The sequence below is a fragment of the Cynocephalus volans genome, chromosome 3 (genome assembly GCF_027409185.1).
Source record: "Cynocephalus volans isolate mCynVol1 chromosome 3, mCynVol1.pri, whole genome shotgun sequence".
NCBI classification, from domain to species: Eukaryota; Metazoa; Chordata; class Mammalia; order Dermoptera; family Cynocephalidae; genus Cynocephalus; species Cynocephalus volans.
This window is the reverse complement of record NC_084462.1, coordinates 81,498,077-81,504,684: the sequence shown is the minus strand read 5'-3', so window position 1 is coordinate 81,504,684 and position 6,608 is coordinate 81,498,077.

Below are 6,608 nucleotides of genomic sequence, written 5' to 3'. Positions count from 1 at the left end.
CTAACGAGTATGGGCTTTCTTTTGGGGATGTTGAAAGTAGATTTTGTTGATGGTTGCACAAACCTGTGAATATACAAAAAACCACTCGACTGTATACTTTAAATGGGCAAGTTTTATGTTGAATGAAATTTGTCTTGATAAAGCTGTGCAGAACAACAACAAAATAGAAATCACAAGCAGGGGCTGCTCTCCTTACCCCCGCCCATGCCCAGCGTTCAGTGCTGGGACAGTCACTTCTCTTCATCCCCCACCTGCTGGTGATTTGGGCCCCTGCCCTCTGTGTGGGGAAGGTTACCAGGCCGACCTTCAGTGGGGGCCCTTGCTATGACAAATGACAGTTCTCAGACATGGTACTTGAACCTTTGACAAATGTGTGACTCCAGACCTGTCTGTTGGAGGCTGCAGTGTTCAATTTTGGACATCACGTCTGAAACTGGGACTTTGTCCCTTGACCTGGCTCTCTTGACTTGACAATAATGAATCCATATAATCAGATTCTGTGTGAACCTCTTTTCGGATCAGGCACATTTTTGAAAAGCCGCCTTAGAGCAGTGTCTCCGCAGCTGGGTTTGTGTTTATTTAGCTCCCTACGAGCTCCGTTCTAACAGGTATTCCACGGGTCGGGGAGGGGGCCTGGGGTCAATAAAGCTGGAGAAACACTGCATAGTTCTTTGGAAGATGCTACATATGCTTTAAGGCAATAAGTCCCATCTTAAACTCCCTATTTTGTTTAATCTGGATTTTCCCAATTTTATTTGACTACAGAAACTTTGTTTTTATTTAATGGAACACTTTTTAACCTTTGTTGCTAAGCTCAGTTTCTCTCATCTGTCCTGGTTTCTACAACTGAGCTGTCTGCCTGGGTCACTCTTCTAGAGTCACTGTTTTGTATGTGTCCCCAGTGTCCCTCTTCACACCAGAGTCTGGCCTTGCTCCTGTGGCTTTGCTTCCTGCTCTAATCTGGAGTGGCTAACTTTCCAGGTTTGCCTGGGATTGACAGGGTTTCCTGGGACACAGACTTAGAGTGCTAAAACAGAAAATCCAGGCAAACCAGGGCATGTTGGTTACCCTATCCTGAGCCCTGCTCCATGCTTGAGGTCCCGTGGCTCCCTGGCAACCCACCCTGTGCTTCTTTGGCCTCTTTTCTGGGATTCTCTGTTGCAGGGCTCAGTCCACCTCTTAGAATGTGCAGCTGTTTGATCTTAAACTTCCTCTTCCTGGTTGGTGGTCTGGGGCTGTGACTGGGAGTTGCTTAAATGCCTCCCTCCTGTTTCTCAGCTAAACTATATCACCTCATCAGCCCCCACAGCTTGGGCAGATCCTGAAGTTCCCTTCCGGGCCATCTAGAGACCCTGGCCCCATCCCATCTGCCCAGAGCACCAGGGTATCTTCCCAGTGTGACAGGCACAAGGGGAGCTGAATGGCTATCAAGAGAGGTCATGGGGAATTGATCCTGGCTGAGAGGGTGCTGATGGAGCCAGATCAGAGGGAAGTCTGGACCAGAAGTAGATTTTTTTTTCAGGTAAGGTGAGTAATGGAGCCATCCCCCATCTGGAGGTGCTGGGATCTTGGAGGGACTGATCTGAACATGCTGTAGCCCTGGAGACATGGCAAAATGCCTCCCCCTCATTCATTCAAGAATGGTTTACTGGATTATCTATTCTGTGCCAGGCCCTGTTGTAGATGCTGGTATTAGAATAGTGAACAAAACAGACCAAAACTCCTGTCTTGTAGACCTTGGATCTCAGGGGATATGGACACAAATCAAATGCAGAAGACTTGGGCTTTTATCTGAAGAGCTATGAAGTCATTGAAGGGGTTTGAGCAGAGTAATGTGGGGCTAAAAGGATCACTGTGGTCTCTGTTGTGAATGGACTACAGTGGGGCTAGGTCAGAAACAGGTAGACCGGTTAGGAGTCTGTTTCAAGGATCCAGGGGAGAGGTGCTGGTGGCTTAAACCCCGGTGATAAAAAGGGCTTAGATTCTGGAAATGGCTCAAAGATAAAGCCAGTTGGATAAAGATAAAATGTAGAGTATGAGAGTAAGGAGAGGAAACAAAGATGACTGCAGAGATTTTGACCTGAGCTACCAGAGGAAAGGAGTCCCCACGAACTGACTTGGGGAGGGCTGTGGCAGCAGCAGGGTTTTTTGTGGGGAGATCTGGCACAAAAATAACAGAGCCCCCACATTCAGGGCAGGACCACCTCCAGCCCACGTGGCTTTGTGTGGATTAGAAGTGGCATCCCTTCCTCTAGTGGTCTCAGACCCACGCTGGGGGCACAGCTTGTCGGGGGGACATTAGCTCTTCCAGCCTGAAGTCTCTGTCCTGAGAACCACTTTCACAACCACATGCAGAGGACCCACCCAGAGCGACGGCTGGCGTGTCAGAAAGACCCCAGCCAGCAGGAGTGGGGCCAGATGCGTCCTGGGGCAGAGTAAGTTGACCTTAGAGAAAACTTGCTGGTATCCCATATTTTGTACTACAGTCTCCCTTTATCTGCAGGGGATCTGTTCCAAGACCTCCAGTGACACCTGAAACCATGGATAGTACCAAACCCTATACATACTATGTTGTTTCCTATATATACATTCCTATGATAAAGTTTAATTTATAAATCAGGCACAGAAAGAGATTAACTAATAATAAACTAAAATAATATCATGACAGCTGATCTGATATCAGAGACAGCTACTAAGTGACTAATGGGCAGGGAGCATGTACTGTGTGAGTACACTGGACAAAGGGACGATTTATGTCCTGGGTGGTGTGAGATCTCATCACACTACTCAGAACCACCTGCAACTTAAAACTTATGGATTGCTTATTTCTGGAATTTTCCATTTAATATTTCAGACCGTGGTTGACTGCAGGTAACTCAGTCTAAGGAAAATGAAACAGCAAATAGGGTGAGACCACTGAAGTAAACTTAACACTTGCCTCGGCAGCTAGAATGGAAGCCTGGTTGCATGGTTCAGTAGAGGCAGAAAGGCAGAAAAATAATGTTAGGGAGTATTATTGGTCTTCTTAGGCTAAAAAAATGAAGACTGTTTTATTTTGAACTTACATGATTCTTTTCTTACTTGCTAAAAGCAGATAAGTTCTCTATATTAATCTCTCTTAGTAGATCAAGTCAAATACAGAAAAAGAAGGGCATTTATTCTTTTGCAAATATCTTACATTAGTACTAGTGCAGAACATTCGATAGTTTTGCTTTGAAGAAATCATTCCAAATCTAAAGGGATATTCTGTCCTCTTTTACACTCAGCATTACCCAGAAAGTGAGCAGGTGATTTGTGGTTTTCTTTAGAAGGGCTTTACATTTGTTGAGGGCTGTGACATACTATAATTATATGGTTTATAATTTATAATCCCATTCAAGCCTCACAACAACCCTAGGAGGTGCTACTATTATCTCCCATTTTATAGGTGAGAAGATTAAGACTTGGAGAATGGAAATAATTTGCCCAAGACCCCTCAATAATATGTGGCAGAGCTGAATGTAAACCTGGGTTAGTTTGGCTCCAAAGCTGATGTTCTGTATTAAACAGGGTTTGTCAGACTGACTCTGATGTGAGACTTAGAATCCCACAATCCCGGGGCCACAGATTTCTGCAATTTGAGGGGAATAAATGCATCTACTCTATGCCCCCTTCCCCACCTGATCCCTGAGTCCTCCCAGGTCATCCTTGATGAGATGTCTTCACCAGTGGTCTCAGACCCTGGTCCTAGTACCAATGGTGTATGATGGCCTGAGAAAAACTTGGGGGAGTTTATTACAATATAAATTTCTGGGTGTCATCTCAGATTCACTAAATCGTAATGTCTGTTGGTCAGGGCCCATAAAAATATTGTTAGCAAGTCCCCAGGTGGCTTTGTATGTAGTCTGGCTTGGGGACCACTGGTCGAGCCCCATTCCAGTGATGGGGAATACCCTGCCCATCATTTTCACCTTTCTCACTTTCTTCCCTTTATCCCCTCTCCTTGGCTATCTCTGGCTATTAAAGCTGTTCCCCAGGATGTGTTGAACTCCATCTCCCTGCAGCTTTTATCCACTGGCTCCTGTCTTACACTATAGGTCACACAGAACAAGTCTAATCTCTCTGCCATGGTGACAGACATCCAGCAATTGAAGTCACCTAAAATGTCCCCCAGGCTTTTCTCTGAGGACAATATTCCCAGTTCTGTCACCCGCATCTCCCATTATTTAGTGTTAAGTTCTTATACCATATGGGGCATATTCTTCTGAAATCATTTGGGTGTTCCATGTTCCCTTAAACCCTGGCACCCAAACCTGAAGGCCACATTCCAGGCATGGTTGGGCCAGCACCACACAGTATGGACTCTTGCCTTTCTGGCTCCAGATGCTGCTTTCCTCTGAATCCAACTTGAAATTAGATGAGATTTTCTGGGTCACAGAAGGGTGGGCTTCTGTGGAGCTACTGGCCAAACTGAGCACCACAGATATCTTCAGCACATGCTGCTGCTGGGTGGGATCTCCTAAGTCCTAGACTGCTATTGTGCTAGTGGACCCAAGGTCAGGAGCTCAGACGCATTCCTGCCAGAGTTCATCTTGTCAGATGCTGCTCCTTGTGCCAGCCTCTTGATTTTTTGGATCTTGCCTCTTCCACCAATAGATTGAATGTTCTTTCCTCCGATTCTTTTAGATTTTCTGCATTTACACTCTCCTGTACCAGACTCTGTGGACCACACACAGAGGTTTGTGGTTATTGATGTTCCAGAGATTTTACTCTGAGTAGCGACATATTACATGCCCATTGGTATCTACTTTTGTATCCAGATTTGTATATAGATATAATATATCAATGTAGTAGACACAGTTGACGCCCACTCAAATCTCCTTGGTCCTCTTTTACTTGCTCTGTGACTGTTCTGTAGCTTTTGCATCCTTTCATGCTAATTGTCTGTACCTGTGACCTTCAGAGGATTTTCTTTCTTTCTTTTTTTATTTTCTCCTTTTTTCTTCCCCGGAGGATTTTCCATGGACATACAGGTTCCTTGCTCCTATAGAGTGCCGCAAGCACCTGGGAGCTCATATGCCTCTCCCACCTTCCACTCCCATGCCCAGGAAACCTCAGCCAAGGACTGACTAATTAATGTAGGAGTACAAATACCCCAGCTCTTTTGTCTAGAGACAAGACTAGCTCTGAGGTGCAGTTTACACTCCAGAGCCATCCATGGGTCAGGCTGAATCCGGACCTTTCTCTGAGCTTGTGCCCTTGCTTGCTTCTTCTCCTTCCTGCATCCTCCACTCCCCTCCTGGTTTCTACTGGGAGCATCTCCTTAGTGCTCACCTGCATGCGAATCCTTGGCTCCATCTGCTTCTATGAGAAGCTGACTTAAGATGAATGTCATAGCATACATAGACATATCAGATGTTCTACATAAATATGCACACAAAAACATTTTAGAGTTTTTTATTTTTGAAGAAAAAAGTGAAAAAAAAAGTTTCCCTTATATTGGCTATTTCATTTTTGGTATAGATTCAAATACAATTATTACATTATTTTTTATTCAAAATATTTTAACATTTACTTGTACATATTTGTGGGGTACAGTGTGTTGTTTCAATACATGCACATACTGCACATGATTCACTTAGGGTAGACAGCATAGTTCTGCACCCATTAGTCCATCACTTTCCCTTTTAATTTGTCCAGATGAGATTTACTGACCAGTCACCAATTCAGTAGCTTAAGGGGCAAATTTCCTAAATTACTCAAGGAAGCACATGGGCTACAAAAGGATGCTCTTTGTACCACACTGCTCAGGAAGGGCCCTAATTCCTTTACCATGTCTCAACTGACTTACTCCTTCTCTTGTGTTATTATTTTTTTGACATTGTGTGGAGCCTGCTACCTCTTAAAGATAGTCACCAGGATGTCTTTCTGAGAAAATAAATACCTAAGTTTTCTGTCTTTGCATCTAAAGGTTTTTTTTAACTATAAACCCATAGTAGTAGCTACAATAGCCCCTCTTATCGGTGGGAGATCCATTCCAAGATCGCCAGTGGATGCCTGAAACTGCAGATGGGACCAAACTGTATATACACTGTTTTTTCCTATATATAAATACCTCTGATACAGTTGGATTTATAAATTAGACACAGGAAGAGATAAACAACAATAACTACTAATAAAATAGAACAATTACAACAATATGCCAGCCTCCCTACTCTTGCACTTTGGGACCATTATTAAGTAAAATAGGGGTGACTGGAACACAACACTGCAGTGGTAAGTGGCTAACGGGCGGTGGGGTCTCCAGCGTGGATATGCTGGGCAGAGGGAGCATTCACGCCCCAGGTGGGGACGCTGGAATGGTGGGAGACTTCATCGTGCTACTCGGAGTGGAGTGCAATTTAAAACTTATGAACTGTTTATTTCTGGAATTTTCCGTTTAATATTTTCAGACGGCAGTTGACAGCTTGTAACAAACATGGAAATTAAAACTGTGGATAAGCGGTGACTACTGTACTTGGAAAAGTCAGAATTCCTTTTCAGATGCTGCCTTCTAAGTTTCAAGATTTGTCTTGTGTTTAAAGCCCCGGGGCTGAGAAAGTAATTGTCTTTTACTCATTAATTTTCTT